Here is a 21,298-nt window from a genome sequence, read left to right on the forward strand (position 1 = left end):
TAAGCTTCCATGGTCTGGTTACATACTGTAAAGCAATTCGGGCTCTGCCCACTCAACTCCCTATCAGCGCCATCTTTACTGTCCATGTGCTCTATAGATTCCCTCTTTTTTGTTTAAATGGCAGACCCACCTCCAAGTTAGTTATCTTTTTCCCTCCTCTGTAAAGGTTCTTTTAAAAGGATTCCATTGGTATGGATAGCATTGGCCATCAGTCCCACCACAGTTAGAAATGTCCAAAGCAGTTCAATTAATTCCTGGGCATATATAAAAGTCAGTATCTCGTAAGGCCATCCTCTTCAAAACCTGGGAGCAGCCTGGGTTTTGGGAGTTCCACACATGTGGCATGGTGCATCCTCGTGGGCCCCCATACTCAGGCCATTCTACTATAGTCCAGAAAAACAAGGAAAATTTAAAACAAACTGCAGACATAGCAGAACAATCCTGGGTACCTGGTGTCTTTTAAGTAAGCCAGTTCCTTGTACGTGCCTTTAAGTGAGCACAGTGTTCAAGATGACTTTGAGCTTTACTTTAAGCTCCAAATGGCTCCCAATATCTTCCCCTGTCTTTGTTTAAGGAAGTGAACCCACCTATTTTAGTTTGGGTGGATCGCCTTGTCTGCCTGACCCATCATCGAGAACTTCTTCAGAGCAAGGGACAGACTGACACCCCCTCTTACCCATTTCTGGCTGCGATTCCTCCCTGGGAGAAATTTATTCACTTGGAGCTTGATCTTATGTAATTGGCTGGCTAAACTCATAAGAGTTTTGCAGTGCACATATAATGCAAGTAAGGCATAGAAAAACAATCAGCAAAAGCATTCCCAGGCCAAGTAATGTCATTAGCAGTCTTTTAGCATTAGTCAGGGATGGGATAGCAGTCTTTGCCACTTCAGAGTCCAGAGGTGGGGGTTGTTTTGGAGCAGATTTTAGACATGTTTACAGGAAAGCATAACAAAAGGTGGTTGTACAAGCAAGTAGTAAAAGAACAATTAGAGCCAGTAACATTAAAATAAGTGCTCCTACACAAATATTAAATGGTCCATACATAATGACATAAGGTGGTGATCAAAATGAAGGTCAGGCCTCCAGGTCAAAGGAACAGCTTCTCTTGAAGTCTATTGATGATTTCTGCATTGTCAGTGCAGATCACTGTCCAGGTCACCTGTTGGGGTTAATCATCGGAGAGAGGGACTTGAAAGAGAGACACTTTAAGAAGGACTGCTTACAACAATCCCCCCGCCAAATGGCTGGGAGGGGGAAATTGCCCCCTACACCCTGCAAGTCCCTCTCCACGATGATCTTGGGGTTCCTCGGCCCTGGGCTGCCAGCGCCTGGGTAATAGCCTCAGTCATGGCAGATGTCTGAGCCTGTAAAGCTAAAGCTAGTGATTGGGACTGGTGCTGTTGCATTCCCACATCCTGTGAGGCCACCACCCATCTGCTCAGTGAACTCTCTCAATCCCGCACAGGCCGTGCAGTGGTATGAATTCATCCCTTCCCAGACCAGTAGCTTTACAAACTGATCCCGGAGGTTCCCTGCTGGAAGCTTGTAATGAATGCTCTGTTGGACTCAGTCTACAAACTCAGCTAGAGGCTCACCAGGTTTTTGCCTCACTCCTGCTATAGGGGACTCAGTAGGCCTATCATCCAGTTTGTACCAAGTGACAAGTCCTGCTTGCCTCACCTAGTCATGGTATGGACCAGGTATTGCCTCCTGTTGGATGCCAGTGGAGTACCCTTCCCCGTCCCTGTTAACAAGGCATAAGTAATAGGTATCATGGGTTGAGCCTGCCGGTTATTTTCTACTTGCCCTCTACATTCCTCCTTAAAGAAAGCACACATTTAATAAACTGAGAACTAGTGAGGACAGCTTTAGCCACATCCAGCCAGGCTTTAGCAACACCTGGGTGATAAGCAATGTCCTGTAATAAGCTCTGGGCCAAAGGAGAGTTTGGGACATCCTCCGCCACCACGTTGCAGAGCTCTTTAAGATCCTTAGCTTCCCATGGATACCATTCCAAGGGCCTGTTTGCTCTTGGTGCCAGATTGAACGTTTACACTTGGGGTAGCAAATCCTGTGGCCTAGGGTCCATGCTCTCAGGTGGCCCTTCCTTTCCAGGGTAGGCCTCCTAGTAGGTTACTTCCCCCGCCCTCCACCCCTCCGTGGATGGTTTGTAGGGGTCCGATTCTTGCAGGTATCTCTCACAGATCGTGTAGGGTTCCGTACCTCCCCTCCAATCGGGGGAATAAGGAGAGGGGCTATGACCATCAGGGGCATCTGAATCAGAGGGACTAACTTTCATCCTCGTTTTGACTTCCATGGTGCATGTTTCAGTGTGTTCTAGGTCATATTTGACCCATTCCTTTTCCTTCTCACTTCCCAAGTCCTCCTTTTCTCCTCCTAGGCCTAATATTGCCTCCTCCTCCTTCTTCTGTAAGATAGCATTACCCATAGTAAGGGTTTCACTTACGCTGACACACTGCTTAGCCTCTGCTGGTATTTTTTCCTTTCGTGCCCCTTGTTGGGAGCCAGATGTTGGGTCTTCATCCATCCCACAAAAGACGGACAGGGTCCGAGGAAAGGTAAGTGTGGCCGCTGGCCTGTTCCCCAATCTCCCTCAGCCAGGGAGACAATCAGATGCAGCGGGGAGTCAACTCAAGCAGGAAAACTAATTTATTAACATAGAGCAAGCCATTTTTAAAGCAAAAAAGAATGGGTAGCATGGGAGGGGAGGAAGAGGAACCAATCACTGTCAAGGTCACATCCTATCATGCACCTAAGCTTCCACGGTCTGTTTAAGCACTGAACATAAAGCAAATCGGGCTCTGTCCACTCAACTCCCTATCAGCGCCATCTTTGCTGCCCATGTGCTCTACACCATGTGAGTACTGATTCTTGGATCTTTCCCCTTTCCTCCAATTTCTAAATGTGATCCTTATTGTCACACTTCATGAACTCTTAATTAAAAATTATTGTTGTGCCATACGTCTTGCCTATCATTTCCTATGAGAATCATGCATGAACTAAACTCTTCCCTAGGCCTGAATTCAAGAACCTCATAACATTTATAGACATGTTAAATATACGAGTTATATTTACATCTATATATTAAGTCTATATTGTGTTTGTTGGAGTGAATCATTATGTTTTATTATTGATTTATTGATTAAGCATTTATTTTACGAACTGTGAGTGCACCCATAATATTTACTACATTTATTCTAATCTATTCCATAGCATGTAACTTTACAGACATATTATGAACTTGCACAGAAAAGGAAAACAGGTGTCACACTTGAAAACTTACACCAGGAAGAAATTTTTGGCAATGATGCGACCTGATCTGAAAGCCTGAGAGGTCCAATTCTTGAATGGGTGAGTGTCAGCACCACAGCCTCTAGCCCATTCAGCTGCCAAGTCGATCCCAAGACCTGGGATCAAGCCCCTGTTTGGCCAAAATCGCAGTAACTTTCTATGATGATGATGGTACATAAATAAATATAAATATCTAAATTTGGCCAAAATCACAGTAACTTTCTATGACGATGGTGGTACATAAATAAAAATAAATTTAGATATTTAGGTACTGCCAGAGGTGTGTATCTAGTATTCAATGACATATACTACGTTCCAACCGATTCTCATGTATTTAGTGGGGATGCCATTTAATCAATAATATTGTTTTAATGCATAATAAACTATGAATTAAAATCAATCTGTGTCCTGTGATTATTGGGTCTAAATTTATTCTAGATACATTTTGAGGGACTACTCATCCATCCATGACATTTATCACATTTCCATGGTATTCCTATGGACAGGCAATAGTTTCTTAGACTCTCCAGCCCCTTTTAAATGGCATGATCAGGATTCGAACTCAGGGCCTAGCATCCAGGTTGGCCTATGGCTTCACTGACAGCCCGCCAGCCTTCAGCAATGCCAGGTGAACTACAGGTTGCAGCCATGTCATTCAGACCCAGGATGGTCCCCGTGCAATGAAGAAAAATAGAAACTGCTGACCTTCTGTGGTTCGTGGCTTTTTTTTTTGATGGTGTTTTCATTTTGTTTTCCTGTTAGTCCCTGAGGCCTAGGACCCAGGATGGGCTGTGGGTACAGTGACTGCACCATCCCAGCCTAGGGTCATGGAAACTGAGGAAGAATTGCCATGACCTGAGTTAAAGCCCCGTGCATGGCAAAAAATAAATTAATTAATTAATAATATTACTGAAGCTCCCTGTCTTGGATTTTGTGCCATTTTGTTGTTTGTCAGGCATGGATGCATCTTGGGATCTGGGTAATTTTAATGCACTGAGCGGGTAGAGGAAAAGAAAGCTCTCCTCCCTTGAAGACAAGCAATTCAGGCCTGTTCCCTAGAACTGAATTCAAGCCCCAGCCCTGGAAAACATAACATTTATAGACATGTTTATTATATGATTTATACTTACATCCATATATTCAATTTATATCGTGTTTGTTGGAATGATTCATTATATTTTATTATTTATTTATCTACTTACCATTTATTTATAGACTGACTGTGAGTGCACCTATAACATTTATTACATTCATTCAAATCTATTCCACAGCATGGAGCTTTGCAGACATATTTTTACATCATACCTGACACCCAGCACTCGCACAGAAAAGGAAAACAGGTATCACATTTGGAATCTTTCTCGAGGAAGACATTTTTAGCAATGCTGGGGCCTGAACTGAAGCCCTAGGAGGCCCAATTCATGAATGGGTGAGTGTCAGCATGGCAGCCTCTAGCACATTCAGATGCCAGGTGGATACCAGGACCTGGGATCGAGACTCAGGTTTGGCCAAAATAGCAATACTTTTCTATTCAGACAGTGGTATAAAAATAAATATATATTTAGAAATTTAGATACTTCCAGTGATGTGTATCTAGTAGTATTCAATGACATATACTACCTTCCTAGTGATTCACAGGTATGTAGTGAGAATTCTATTTAATCAATAGTATTCTTTTAGGGGCTGGGAAAGTGGTCACTGGGAGAGTGCTTGTCTTGCATGCACGAGCCCTGGGTTCAATTCCTCAGCACCACATGATCAGAAAAAGCCGGGAATGGTGCTGTGTCTCAAATGGTACACACTATCCCTGAGCTTAAAAGCTGACGGAGAGTTCCCAGGACCAGTGTTCAGGCCCCACTACCGACAAAACACACACACACACACACACACACACACACACACACACACACACACACACACACACGTATTCTTTTAATGCATAATAAACTATGAATTAAAATCAATCCACAGCTTGTGAATACTGGGTTTAATTTTATGTTAGGCTGATTGACAAACTACTCATCCAACCATGACATTGATCACATTCCTCTGGGGTTCCTATGAACAGACAATAGTTTCTTAGGCTCTCCAGCCCTTTCTAAGTGCCATGACCAGAATTCAAATGCCTAGGTGTCCAGATTGGCCTATGGGTTCGCTGCCAGCCTGCCAGCCTTCAGCAATGCCAGGTAACCTACAGGTTATAGCTGTGTCATTTGGACCCGGCATGGTCACCATGCAAGGAAGGAAAACCGAGAAACCGCCGACTGTCTGCAATTCGCGGCTATTTTTCAGTGCCATTTTCAATTTGTTTTCCTGTCATCCCCTGAAACCTCGGATCCCAGGATGGGCTGTGGGCCCAGAAGCTGCACCATTCCAGCTTAGGGTGATGGAGGCTGAGGCAGAGTTGCTACGACCTAAGTTCAAGCCCCGTGCCTGGCAAAATAAATGAATAAATAACTAAAATAAAATAAATTTTAATAAAGTATATAAAAAGTAAAATAAAAAATTTTAAAAATTTAAAAATATTAAAAATACTAATGGAGCTCCCTGGCTTGGAATTCGTGTCTGCTTTTTTCTGCTAGGCCTGGGATTTGAACTCAGAGTCTGGGAATCTCTAATGCACTGTGGAGAATGGGGAAACTCACCCTCTTTGAATACAAGCAATTCAGGCCTGTTCCCTAGGCCTGAATTCAATCCTCAGCCCTGTTAAAGTAATATTCATCCACACTTGAAAAAATTTTTAATATCTACATAATTATGTTTACTGTATATTGCTTTCAGGGTATTTATTTTGTGTATTATTCATTCATTATATTTATTGACTATTACTATACTTATTACACATATTAAATTTATTACATATTATGAGAACTATACAGATTTGCATATATATTATATATCTTACTTCAGACCCAGGACATTCATTGAATTTCTATATTAGATGATCCCATGCTTAGAAAAACAGAAAGAATACACCAACCAAAGTCTAATTTATCCCTAGGCACCCCAGTTGCCCACATCTGTAATCCTAGCTACTCAGGAGGCTGAGAACTGCACGATGAAATTTCAAAGGTAATGAAGGCAGAAAAGCCTGAGAGAACTCATCTCCAATTAACTGGCAAAAAGCCCGGCTACAGGTATGGCTGAAGTGGTAGAAAATCAGCTATGAACAACAAAGGCAAGAAAGACCAAGCTGAGTTCAAGTTCATGGAGGGAGAGAGGGAGATAAAAGGGAGAGAAATCCTCCAAAAACAGAGAACAAAACAACAGTAGAAAAATCCCACATAATTTATGGTACCAAACAAACTGGAAAAAAAATAATGAAGTTGTGCAGTTGTATAACTTTACATGAGCATATATGCTCTTAGGTACACTTCAAAGCTACATTTTTAATAATATATGCATATATATTCATAATGAATATATAATATATCTTTAAATAAACTAAGAAACCAGCCAATGAATAAATACTTCTGAATTAGTGCCTTAAACATAGCATTATAAATTATTTATACTAAAAGTATATTCCAGGTTTATTTTCTCAGAATCAATCTTTAAGAAGTTTGTTCACGTGCCTGGCACAGGTGGCTCATGCCTATAATCCTAGCTAATCAGGAGGCTGAGATTTGAGGATGGCGGTTCAAACCCAGCCTGGACAGGAAAGTCGGTGAGACTCTTAATTCCAATAAACCACTAGAAAACCGGAAGTAGCATTGTGACTCAAGAAGTAGATTGCTTACATTGAGCTGAAGAATGAAGGGATAACCCCTGAGTTCAGGCCCACGACCAAAAAAAAAAGTTTGTTCATACAGATCATAAAATTCTAATACTTTGAGCTTTAGGAAACTCAGAGTCTTATGCCAGAGTCTTATGCTCTTTAGGCGAATACTCCACTACTGACTACATCCCACTCCCAATGTTATTGTTTTTCATTTTACAATCTAGTTTATTCCCAAAATGCTTACAAGTACCTGCTGTCCTCACAAAAGTGAGTTTTTATTCAGAAACACAACTTTTTGTGCTATGACTCCCCTAGTGTATTTCGTTGTAGGCACGGAGGAAAACTAACATGACACAAATGTAGAGTTTATAAATATAGAAATAACTCTAAATATAAATAAAATCAACTGTCCCAACCTTCTAGGGAGAAATGGTGTCCTTATTTTCATGTTCACTCTTCATAGAAGATGGTCAAAATAGAAACACCAATGTGCTATGATGAAATGTAAAAGTTTAAAGTCTTTTTTTGAAAAACTTTAGTGTTATAAAATCAAAATGTATCAAATAAAGGTGAAGTGAACTGAAAAAATATTAAAAATGCTAATGAAGCTCCCTTGCTTGGAATGTGTGGCATTTTTTTGTCTGCAAGGCCTGGAATTTGAACAAGAGGTCTGGGTAACTCTGTTCCACTGTGCAGGAATGGGAAGCTCAGCATGCTTGAAGAACAGAAAGTCAGGCCTGTTCCCTAGGCCTGAATTCAAGGCTTATCCCTGGAAAGCATATTCCTTATATACATTTCAAAGATAGGATTGAACTTCCATACAGATGTTCAGACTATATTATGTTTGGGGTGGTTATTCATTTAATTTTTTGTTTTATTCATTTATTTACCATTTATTTTATTGACTGTGATGACACCTAATAATGGATTATACTGTTTGCATCCTTTCACATAGCACTTAGATTTGTAGATGTCTTCTCAATCATGCCTGACACCCAGGACTCTCCCAGAAAAGGAAAACAGATTGGCTTCTTAATCCAAGATTAAATTTTTGGCAGTGCTAGGATCTGAACTCAGGGACATGCAGTCCCAATTCATGAATGGGTGAGTTTGAGCACGGCAGCCTCTAGCCAATGAAGCTGTCAGGTGGTTCGCAGCTGCTGAGATCTTGCCCCAGGATTGTACAAAACAGCATTACGTGGATAGGCAGACAGTGGTATACAAATAAATATATATTGGTAAAAAGAGCCATAGCCGCCTATCTATGATTGAATGACATATATTACGTTCCTACCAATTCTTAGGTATTTATTATAATACAATTAAAGGAATAGTATTCTTTTCATGCTTAATAAACTATTAATTGGGATCGATCCGTGTCCTAGGATTATTGCATCCAATTTTAGACTAGACCGATGCACAAACTTCTCTTTCAATCAGTATTCCTATGCATAGGAATGAGTCTCTTGTCATCCCCTGTCATTGGTAGGTGTCAGGACCGGGATTTGAAGCCAGGGCCTATGTTGACAGGTTGTCCTATGGTTTTCTTGATAGTGTGCCAGCCTTCAGATATGGCAGGTTAGATCAACTTTGCAGCTATCTGATTCAGACCCAGGATGGTCACTGTGCAAACTAAAAAACATAAAACCCCAGACTTCTGCAGCTCCCCACTTTTTGTTCTATCCCACTTTTATCCTCATGCAAGCCCTCTGGGCCTAGGATTCCAGGATTGGGTATGGGTCCTGAGCAGCAGCTAGCCTAGGGTGATCGAGCTGAGGCAGAGTTGCCACGACCTCAGTTCAAGCCCCATGGTTGGCCCCCCAAATAAAAAGAAAAGAAAAGAAAAATTAATTAATTAATTAATGAACTAAATTTTAAAAAAAAAGCTCCCTAATTTGGAATTTCTGTCAGTTTTCTTTCCTAGCCTGGGATTTGACCTCAGGGTCTTTGTAAATCTGTAGCAATGTGAGGGAAAGTGCAGATTTGCCACTACTGGGGTTCATACCCCATGCCAAGCCAAAACTAAAAATAAGTCACTCAGATTGGCAGGAGGAGTAGTTTTGGAGATGGGAGGGAAGGGATGGTAGGAGGAAAACAAAGGAGGAGGCAACAATGCTCAATAGGAAATATACTCATGACCTTGCTCAAGTAACTGTGACCCCTCCGTACAACATTTTTACAATAAACAAAGTACAAGAAAGAAACAATGTAGTGTTCAGAGAAGCACTTTGTGAGTAAGGGACGGACGTCTGAATAGCTGTACAAAATTCTACACTGCTTTTTTTAATGTTCATTATGTAACTGAATAAAAATAACTCCTTTCATTAAAAAATTAAGTCACTATCTTGGAACTGGCCAATATTTTTACCATTGGTTGGATTTGATCTCACCATCCAAGTAACTCTTTTGTACCATGGGTGAAGGCGAAGCTTACTGTCCTTGACAAAATGAAATTCAGGCTAGAGTTCCCCTGGCCTGAATGGAGGCCCTGCAATGGAAAAGATATTTCTACACATATGTAATATAGGATATATACTTAGATAATTATGTTTGTTACATATTATGATTTTTATTATTGATTTTGTATTTATTTTTTATTTGATTCATTTATTTATTGAGTATTTTATTTAGTGTTATCATACACATATTTATTACATTTTGCACATCTATTATAAAATTATACACAATAATTTAGGACATTGACTCATTTTTCATTAAAACTTTTTGTGTTGAAACATGATACATAATTAAATGGCATTTGTAATAATCTTCACACGTTTAGGGTCTCTCTCAAGTATGAACTTTGTCTTATTTATCTTTGAACACGTTCCTATAGGGATTTCTTTAATGATTTATACTCAGAAGCGTTTTTTTTGGACAGACAAGTTGTGGGATAAGATTGTAAGGGTGAGCCTAGAAATGTGCCTTACAGGTAAAGAGCTGGCTCAACATGCATGATGACGAGGGCTTGAATATTCAGTGCCACATACTCAGAAAAAGCCAGAAGCAGTGGAGTGGCTCAAATGGCAGAGTGCTAGCCTTGATAAAAATAAGCCCCAGGACTGTCATAAACAATTGGCCAGATGCGGGTGGCTCACACCTGGAACCCCAGCTTCTCAGGATGCTGAGATTTGAAGACCACAGTTCAAAGACAGCCTAGGCAAGGAAAGCCTGTTAGACTCTTATGTCCAATGTACCACCAAAAAAAAACCCTAGTGGCGCTGTGGCTCAAGTGGTAGAGTGTTAGCCTTGAGCTGAATTGCCCAGGGACAGGGCCCAAGCTTGATACAAGACACACAACTGGAAAAAAGTAAGGGTTAATCAAAGTACTTTTCCTATCTGCTAATTAGGAGAACGTTCCCTGGAAAATAAAAGCTGATGTAAACCAGAATTGGAGTCAGAGCTTAAGGTTGAAGTGTAACAGATCCACTTGCCCAGGCTCTCAGACTCTAGCATTATAACCTTGTGTGCTAAAGGGATCTGAATGGTCCAATGTTGAAAGGCTTAATATGCTCCCCAAGCCCTTTGTGATAAGCACTTGACTTGTATTGTCAGTGTCATTACAGTCCTAAACCTAGCAGAGCACCAGTAGCTTAAACTCATCAACCTAGCTAAGGAGGCTGAGGTCTCAGGATTACAGGGTGAAGCCAACCAGGGCAGGAAAGTCTATGACACTCTGACTTCCACTTCTGAAAGGTCAGGTGTTCAATAGTTTCTTATGTTTCCTTTGGTGATGAGAAATTACTTGAACTCTAAATGTTATTAGAATTCTTGTGCTATAGAAGAAGGAAAGAAACATCATTGACCCATCCAAGGTTCAAATGAAATTCTCAGGATTCAAGCCCTAGCCCTGTTAGCAGGGAGAACTCCAGTGTAACACTGTATTTAAAGGACAGAATACAGTATCAAAAGCCAGGCTAGGTGGAGAGACCTAGGCTTGTAGGATTAGGAGGCAGAAGATACACACTCAACAGGGAAGTGAGCTGCAAACCACTTCATTATATTCATTCCAGACACATCCAGCAATGAGGGGAAACCTGAAATATTTGTTACAGTTACACCACGGTCAGGCTTTCTCAGCCTCTTCAAACGATGCATAACCTTCCTCCTTTAGGTGAAGGGAGCCTCAGGCTATCTTTAGGTTACCAATTGAGAGTCAGTTTAGTGAGAGAGAGGGCAGGAACAGAGTAGAAAAACCATGCTCTCTGTTCTTAGGGAGTGGATTTTTTACTCTACATCTGTCAGATTTGAAGGCCCTTCTTCTACCTCTGCCAGTCCATTCTCCTTCCTTCATTCTCCACATCATTAATGCAAATCCCCAGTCGAACGTCAGGCAGGGCCGTTTCTCTTCTATTTCCAAGCACCTGAGTTAGAACTTGGCTTTGCCTTCTTGGTTCTGGGGCCTTCATTCTGCCTGAGAAGTGAAAAAGAGACAGTCTTCCTGCTCTGTGGTTGTGTGAAGGCGATGCTGGTGTCCTGGCACACTGCAGAAGGACTCATGACTGGGAATTGTTCCCTTCTTTCCTCCTGACATCCAAGACCAGATTCATGTATCATTTTTCTATCTATCTATCTATCTATCTATCTATCTATCTATCTATCTATCTATCTATCTATCTATCTATCTATCTATCTATCTATCTATCTATCTATCATCTATCTATCTGCCTGCCTGCCTGCCTACCTACCTACCTACCTATATATCTCTTTGACATTTCTTAGATTGAACTCAAGGACTGGGCATTGTCTCTAGCACTCTACTACTTGAGCCACAGCACCAATTCTGGCTTTTTCTCTGTATATACTACTGAAGAATAGAACCCAGGGCTTCTTGCATGCTAGGCAAGCATTCTCTCACTAATCCACATTCCCTGCCCCCTCATCTTTTTTTCTTAATGGTAGTTTTTACATAAGTATGCTACAGTTTGTGTCCTCAAGTGTAATTTTCTGAATACCGGTTATTTCTATAAACCCTGATCTTCTCTTCCCTTGCCTTATTTGTGACTGTTCCTGGATTGGCCTCATAATAAAATGTAACTATAGGCTGCTGAGAGCTGCAATGTGCATTGTATAAGGAGAGAGGCCTGGAACCCTGGAAGAGCAAAGCGATGGGGCTGAAATAAAAAGAATGATGCAGTATGCGTAACAAGCATATCTGAAAAATCAATCAGTATATGAAAGCAAAAGCTTTGCATACAGTCTGTTTGCACTCAAAGAATTAACATACACAAGTAAGAAAGTAGGGCACTGATACATAAACTTGGCCTTCTCTTTTTGAATTTTATTTTTTGGACATCTCAGTGCTTAAACTCAGGGTGCAATGTGTTCCTCAGCTGTTTTGCTCAAGGCTGAGCTTCTAATACTGCCATAGCTCTACTTCCAGCCAACTGGTCGTTAATTGGACTTAAGCAACTCCCAGACTTTCCTGCCTGGTCTGGCTTGTGTTTCCTGCTAGGCTTTCTCTCCCAAAACTGGAGCTCTATCTTCTAGGCCACTACTCCACTTCTGGTTTTCTGGTGGTTTATTGGCAATAAGAGTTTCACAGACTTCCTGCTTGGGCTGGCTTTGTAAGGCGATCTCCTGAAGAGGATTCAAGCAGCTTTCCTCAGGGATTTACCAAGGAGCCACTCCACAAAAACCTTTAATCTAAATCTCAGGAGGTACTAGATAAAAATAGAAACGTGCAGATACTTGTAGTGTGTCCTAGATAGTTAAGGTTGGAGACACACAGCACTCATAATTATCAGATCATTTTATAGGCAAAAGGAGCAATGCAGACAGTATGACGATCGTTCCAGCTTTTGGTCCTCTCATCCTGAGACAGTAAATTCATTGCAGCTCAATGCTAAGTGACAGAACTGGCATGTCCTGTGGACATTTGCTCCTCAATCCTGTGACACTCATTTCTCACTTTTGTCTTCCAACCTGTGACCAGAGTGGAAGATGAGGAGAGAAAATCCTTCTCTGAGAAAGCAGCTATAAAGAACATTGGGTAGTCTCTTATAAGTTCAAACCATTGGAATGACCCACTAAGAAGTCAGATTGTCCAGATTAAAAAAAAAATTAAGAAAAGAAAGATGGTACCAGTGGCTGCTGACTGTAATCCCAGTTCCTCAGGAGGCTGAGATGATGTAAAGAATCTGAATTTGAATCCGGCCAGTGTAAAAGGAGCTCAGGGACAGCGCACAGGCTCATAGTTCAACCCCAGGACCTGCCCCCTCAAAAAGAGCCTGTATCTCCACGTCTTGGTCTATGTATGGATGTATTCCTACAGGTGAATCTCCAGAGTAAGAGTAGCTATGATGAGTGGCACCAAGCGAGGAAATTTGTATTCAAAACTATGAGTTCATAACACAGAGGATGCTTTTATGACATTGCATGTTCAAGGGCTCCACTCACTGCTCCCAGTATAGCCTGAAGGTTGCTCTGCATCCAAGTCCTGCTGGAAGAAGTCTTTCTCATTGTCTGGACAGGCAGACAAAAGTCCTTAATCCTGTACAGCTGTGTAACAAGCAACTCTATCTGGGCCACTTAGTGAGGAGGAGTGTGGGCAGGCTCTGAAAGTCAAACGATCTCTCTCCCAAGTGCTCTATTTTGACAGGAAACCTTCATTTATGCCACCTCCCATGGAAGGCCAAGTTCTGTGCACTTATACTGCCTTTGTGAGACTATATTCTGATGTTCAGATACAGGGCTCAATATAATTCAGGAGTCCTTCTGGCAAACAACTAGGGCACTTAACCTAATTAAATGTTTCATAACCTGCGATGATGGGCCTATGATGCCTCTCCTAGCTTTCCGGAAGCTTTGGAAATCCAAGAACATCTCAGATATCACAAAATTTCCTGTCATCTAGGGCTGGTGAAGCGCATCAAGTTTTGAAACCTTTGACCTCTCCTAGTTGGGCCCTGAGAGGCTAAGTTTTGTGGTTAAACCCAGGGCGTGGGTGCTGACCATGATCTCAGAGCAGAAGTCTACTGCCTTCCCATTTTGTGTCACAGCTTCACTTCTACTTTCTGTGTGTGTTTGTGTGTCAGTAAGCGAACGCACGTGGGAGTGTGTATGTGCATACACTAGTCCTGGAGCTTGAACACAGGACATGAGCACTGTATCTAGTTTCTCTTGTACAAGGATTGCCCTCTCTTACTTGAAACACAGAGCCATTTCAGGCTTTTTCCTAGTGATTTGGTCCAGAGTATTCAAGCCTAGGGTTTCATGTATGAAAAGCACTCTACCCCTAAGGTACATTCTCAGCCCTCTACTTCAGGTTTGTTAATTGGCTTATGTCTTTTTTGTTGTTGTCAGTTGTATGAGTTGAAGTCTGGTTCTGGGTGCTGTCCCTGAGCAATTCAGCTCTAATCTTGTGCTCTACCACTTGAGCCACCGGTTTTCTGGTGGTTCATTGGAGCTAAGTGTCTCACGGACTTTCCTGCCCAGGCTAGCTTTGAACCATGATCCTCAGATCTCATCCTACTGAGTAGCTAGGATGATCAGCATGAGCCACAAGCACCCAGCTTCCACTTCACGTTTCTTAGTGATGAATTGGAGATAATAGTCTCATGGGACCTTTTGTGTCTGGGATAGTTTGGAACCCAGATACTCTGGTCTCAGCTTCCTGAGAAGCCAGGAAGACAGACCTTGGCGATACAACCCTAGGCTGTGGCACTCTGCTGCAAGAGGTTCCTTGGCTACACGTGGTGGAGTGCTGGCCATGAGTCCAAGAGGTAAGGATCATCGCCTAGACCCTGAGTTCAAGGTTCATGACTGAGAAAAAAACAAAACAAAACAATTGTCCGCAGTAGACAACTCACTAGTCTTCATTAATACATAATTTTGTCCCTGCCATGGGGACATATGTGAGCCTCAATATTCTTGTCTGCCTAATCATCCAAGTTGTGGAGCTATTACAAGGGCAAGATGAAAGAATGCACCCTTTGAAGGACAAAACACATTACACTCTTTACAGTATTCAGCACACAACATCCAGTGAGACTCATCACCCAGCACCCAATGCAGGACTCAGAACACTGCACCCTGTGAAGGACTCAGCACATAGCATCCTGAGCAGGACTCAGCACACAGCACCACACGAAGGACCCAGCACCTCAGGAAGAACTCATCACATAGCTGTATCCCACAAGATGTCATTAGTATTGGGTGTTTTCATCAGTATCACCATTTTTTCAGAAACACATCACAAACTGCACAAAGTTCACATCTAATCATTGAGATTGGTGGGGTTTTTTTTTGGGGGGAGGGAGTCAGCCATAGGGATTGCACTAAAATGTTGAGGGTACTGTCCTATGAACTTTTGCTTGAGCCACAGCACAGAATTTCACAGACATCCTGCCAGGGCTGGGTTTTAAACCCATCAGTGTGAGATCTCAGCCCCCGAATATCTTGATGACAGGGGTGAGCGAGGCAGCAGCATGTGGTTCTGTGGAGCTGGCTTGCAGTGGCATACCTCTGGCTAAGTCAGGTTAGATGGCAGCTGTCAGCACCAGACTCATGGCTTGCTCTGTGATGAGGTATTTGAAGTCCTATACTTATAGAGTTGCATTCACAACATTCAATCATATTTTGGTGCCAGTCCTGGGTCTTGAGTAAGAGTCTAGACACAGTCCCTATGGTTTTGCACTCAAAGCCAGTGCTCAAGTGCTTGAGTGACAGCACAACTTCCGAATTTTTATATGCATGTGGTAGTGGAGAATCGAATCCAGGGCTTTGTATGTACAAGCCATCACTATACAACTGAGCCCCAGGAATGACAAGTGTATAAACAAATAAATGTATAGATTGACATATATACGTATATATATATATATATATATATATGTATACATATGTATAAAATAAGAGAAAGTTGTCTGTATATTATGAAATTACATATATTACTAATAATTATTGACAAATAAATTATTCCTTCAAGTTTTAAGTATCATGGTTGAATATATAACAAGGTATTAATTGAAAATTAGTCAAAGTAGTATAATTATTGTGTATAATTTTATAGTATACTCATACACTACTAATTTAATGGTTACTTTTATAACATTCCATTTGTATGGATGTATATTGGCATGCATTTCTTAGAATCTCCCAACAATCATTAGTGGAAGTCCCAGGATTCGACCTCCAGGCCTAAGTTGAAGTTTCGGTTATGGCTTCCCTCATAGCCAGCCAAACGCAAGATCATGTACACTTTCTGGGCCTTTTAATTTAAGCCCAGGATTGTCAGAATGCAAAGGGGAAAAAAATGTAAGACCATGTTATTGAACTTCTCTGTTTTATCCTTCTCCTTTTTATTTTTTGCCAACCCCGAGATTTGAACTTGGGTCCCAGGAACCAAGGGTCAACTGTGACAGAGATGCCAAGACCTGAGTTCAAGCCCTGTGCTTAGCCAAAGGAAAAAAAGCCCTGGTTTTAAATTTGCACCACTTTTCTGGCAGGCCTGGGATTTGAACTCAGGGTCTGGGTAACTCTGTGGCACTGTGGTTCAAGGGGAAGCTCACCGTTCTTGAGGACAAGAAATTTTAGACCAGTTCCCAGGGCCTGAATAGAAGCCTCAAAATGAAATAATAATATTCATATATGAGATTTATTTACATGCATGGGTTTAGTGAGTATGACGTTTATTACACTTATTTCTTTAGTATTATAATACACATAACATTTCATTTATTACATCCTATCACACAGGATATATTTGCATATAGATTATATATCATACTGAAACCCAGGATATTTTTCAGGAAAAAAAATGTGTCAAAAGTGGCTTCTTACTCCATGAATAAATTTTTGGCCATGCTGAGATTTCAACTCATGGCCTAGAATGCCCAATCCATAAATGGGGTCACAGTCTTGGCTCACCATCCTCTGGAAAACTGAGCTGCCAGGAAATTCTGAGGACCTGTGATCAAGCCACAATAGTGCCCAATATATAGAGGATATCATTAAATTATATATATATATATATATATATATATATATATATATACATAGTTACCAATTATTAGTTTAAGTTATTTCTCCATTTAATGAAATATAATGGCTGAATACTTATGAAAGCATTAATTAAAAATTCGTCAATATCCTTCCATTAGAGGAATCATACCATGGTGTTAGAATGGAAGATTTAAGTTCAATAATTTTTCTGTGGCATTCTAAAATAGAATCATGAATTAACTGCAAATTTAATTATTACTTTGATTACTTTGATAATATTCCATTAGCATTCACATAAATAGGAATGAGTTTGTCAGGATCTCCCTCCATTTGTGAGTGGCAGTCCTGGCATTCTAACTCCAGGCCTAGATAATTTATTTCAAATGTAAACAATTGGAATAACACTGTGAAGATTTCAGATTGTCATGATTTTAAAAAGAACAAGAAGAAAAGAAAGCCAGGTGTCAGTGGCTCCTGTATTTAATGCTAGCTCCTCAGGAGGCTGAGGTGTAGAGAATGCCAATTTGAATTCAGCCAGGGCAGGAAAGTCCTAGACACTCTTAATTCTAAGAGATCACAGGAAAATATGCCCATGGGTTGGGCCTGTACCTCAAGGGCAGAGCTCTACCCTTGAGCAAAAGGAGATCAGGGATAGGGCTTAGTCTCCTATTTCAACCTCGGACCTGCCAAAGAAATAAAAGAATTCAGTAACTCCATGTCTCTGTGTGTAGATGTATGGACGATGGGCTTTCAGCAGGCTGCCCATGCCCAGACCCCTAACCTGGGCAAGCTGGGAAAAGCCCTCAGAGAGTACTAAGTATGAGCCAGTAGCTTGAACAAAGCATCCTTCTCTGGTATTTAATAAGTGAAACCCCGAAGGCTTGCCTGGGCTGGTGTATGCAACAGATGCATTACATTCTGGCTGAGGTATTTCATTGGGACATCTAGCAGCCAGCCACTACCTCCAGGGAGACCACAGTTGCTAGGCTGTATGAGTTGTGGAAGGTTCTGGCTCCATATTTCCTATCCCTCTGTAGGATGTGAGCCTAGATCTCTGAGGCCTGGTGGCTATCACTCATTCACCATTCCTCATTGCCGAGTCTCAGGCTGGTCCCAAATCCTGGCAAAGATATAAAATGGCCAGCGATTTCTGTGCTGAAATCCCACCCTCCTAGATCCTGTTAGGTGAGCCTTGGGCTGTGAATGTGGCTTAGTGGTAAAGTGCTTACCTAGAGAGCATGAAGCTCGAGGTTCAATTCCTCAGTACTACATAAACAGAAAAAGCCAAAAGTGGCACTGTGGCTTAATCCCAGACCCTTAGTTCAAGCCCAAGATTAGCAAAAACATGTGAGCTTGGTGAGACATACTCTTCTGGGACTCAGAGGAGGGCCGAGGTTATAGGTAAGAGGGAGATGGCAGGTGCTGATGGCTCACCCCTATACTCTTAGCTACTCTGGAGGCTGAAATCTGAGGATTATAATTGCAAGACAGTGCAGGCAGGAAAGTCTATATGAGAATCTTTTCTCCAATTAAACACCCCAAAAGCCAGAAGTAGAGCTGTGTTCCACGTAGTAGAGTGCTAGCCTTGAGCATAAAAACTCAGGAATAGCATCCAGGCCATGAATTTCAACCCCAGGAATGGCACACACACACACACACACACACACACACACACACACACACACACACACACACACACACACACACACCAATATAGAGCATTTGCCAGTCAGTCTACCAAGTTCCATCTCTAGGAACTCAATATTTTTTAAAAAGAGAGAGAATGGAAGGAAGGGCTTGCTCCAGGAGGTGATATAACTAGTGCCAAAATTCCACAGGAGTTCTAAGATGTGGAACAGGACAGAGAGCCTCAGGCAGAAGGTACACAGCATGGGCAAAGGTCCTGAGGTTTGGTGTAGAGCAGGTGGTGTGGGAGGAATGAAGGCTCTGTGTCTTCAGGCAAGTATGGCTGAACACTCAAGGCTGGGTCAAGGTTTGTACTTGAGTCACAGGTAGGGCAGAGGGTAGGGTCCAGAATGGGGCCCAGGGGAAGATTAGCTTGATTTTTCACCATGGACCCCAGCCATTTCCTGTGGCTGAAAGCCTATTTTTCACAGCCATTGACCCTAAGGCCTCCTTTGCATGGAGGAATCAGGGCAAACGCAGGGAAGAACACTTGCTTAAGAAAAGCTGCTACCCAGTGCCACCAGTAACTCAACCCTTGTAAATCCTAGCTGCTCAAGAGATTGAAATCAGAGATCGTGGTTCAAAGCCAGCTCAGGGGAAGAAAGTTAGTGAGACTCTTCTTGCCAATGAACCACCAAAAGCCAGAAATGGAGCTGTGGCTCAATTGGTAGAGTACCAGCCTTGAGGGAAAATATTAAGAGACCAGAGCTTAGACCCTGAATTCAAGCCCCAGTATAGGCACAGAAAAAATAAAGAAGATTTCAGAAGCTCAAAATCCAATGTTGAGAAAGGCCATTATCAGCTGGGCGAAGGTGGATCAAGCCTGTCATCCTAGCTACTCAAGACTGAGACCTGAGGATCAATCAAGATTCAAAGCTATCCTGGGCAGTATCTTACCTCCAATGAATCACCAAAAAGCTGGGAAGTTGAGCTACTGTAGTTCAAGTGGTACCGCACGAACCTAGTGTAAACAAGCTAAAGGATAACATCTAGGCTCTGAGTTCTTGTCCCGGTAAACACACACACACACACACACACACACACACACACACACACACACACACACACACACACACACACAGACTAACATCATTAGCAGGTGCCAGCAATTCTAGCTACTGAGCTCTTAGGATGGCAGCTTGAAGCCATCCCAGGCAGGAAAGTCCATGAGACACTTATGTCCACCAAACTACTAAAAAAGATGAAAGTTCAGCTGTGTTTCAAGTGGCAGAATGCTACCTTTGAGCAAAGGAAGCTCAGGGACAGTGCCTAGGCCCAGAGTTACAGCTCAAAGATTTTTTTAAGACACACTTTGCCAGCCCCGCAGGCCATAAATCCAGATTTTGGTCATCCTAGATCTCACCTCCACTTCTGCCACTTCCACAGTACTGCCACATGTGGCCAGTGTGTGGCCAACACTGGGTTAAGAAGTGAACATACACAAGGGGGGAGGGGCATAGCCAGGTAAAGACTAATACGCCAGAACATTGATTCTCTCATCTCCCAGCTCCCTGGCCCTGGAATCTAAAGTCTGTGCCTCTGTATTCTGGGCATCCGAAATTGTCTAGAAGGCCAAGCTGGGGCCAGAAGATAGACTTTCCTGTGATAAAGTACATTTACATTACCTAGACACCGACCAATATTTCCAAGCCACCTTGGTCTCACCTCCCATGTAGCCCTGGATCCTCCTTGCTCGGGTGGCCTTCAGTCAGCTGTCAAGCTTGAGTTGGCCAGACCCACCAGCAAACCCCCATTCCCCACTCCACTGCCAGCCTGTTGAGAGGGATGTCAGAAGCCCAGCTGAGGAAAAGGACAGGACATCATATGACTGAGGCCCTCCATCTGAGGCATGAGAGACCTATGCCAGCTGGCACTGCTGTACCAGAATCTGCTGGAGGCGGCCAAATATTTGGACAGCCAGACTTGTGCCCCAGAGAAAATATGGAACACAGGCCACTGGCAATTTTCGACTCATTGTAGATGCTGATAGGGAGCTAAAGGCAAGGTTGGTGTGGAGGAAGGGCACCATCTGAAGTCAGAAAGAGGAGGACAGGAACCTAAGAAGGGGGCAGAGAAGGATGAGGGAAAATTACACACACACACACACAAACACACAGACACGTAAACAGACACACACACACACACACACACACACACACACACACACACACATACACACACACGGACATTCCAAGGCCTCAGCTGTTCCTGAGAACAGAACCACGAACTCCCTCCATTCGGATCATATCTGACCAGTGAGAAGATGGCACTATCGTACTCAGTCCAACTGTAGACACAAGACTGAGCCTCTAACATATCTGGAATGTCTCATAACCCAGCATGGAATTTCCTACCATACACACTGCTATGTTGAAAACTCAGCCACCTCTTTGTTTATTGCTGGTCATGGGGTTTGAACTCTGGGCTAGGGCACTGACTTTCAGCTCTTCAGCTGAAGATGATCACTCTACCACTTGAGCCACAAAGCCAGTTCCTGTTTTCTGGTGGTTCATTGGATATGAAGTATCACCAAGCTGGCCTTGAACTGTGGTCTTTACATCTCAGCTTTATGAGTAGCTAGGATGACAGTTGTGAGCCACCAGCAGCACCCTGCTTTAGCCACGTTCATATT

At 42.4% G+C, this 21,298-nt stretch overlaps 1 long non-coding RNA gene across 1 annotated transcript in view; it reads right to left on the bottom strand.

Moving 5' to 3' along the window:
• The window catches only part of LOC138808232 (uncharacterized), an 82,764-nt gene extending 62,337 nt beyond the window's left edge, over positions 1-20,427 (bottom strand). The window contains exon 1 of the long non-coding RNA XR_011366448.1: positions 20,332-20,427. This is a non-coding gene — a long non-coding RNA (uncharacterized lncRNA). The remainder of the gene's footprint in view (positions 1-20,331) is intronic.
• Positions 20,428-21,298: the final 871 nt, after the last annotated feature.

The sequence above is a fragment of the Dipodomys merriami genome, unplaced genomic scaffold (assembly GCF_024711535.1).
Source record: "Dipodomys merriami isolate MVZ:Mamm:240054 unplaced genomic scaffold, mDipMer1.0.p SCAF_448, whole genome shotgun sequence".
NCBI classification, from domain to species: domain Eukaryota; kingdom Metazoa; phylum Chordata; class Mammalia; order Rodentia; family Heteromyidae; genus Dipodomys; species Dipodomys merriami.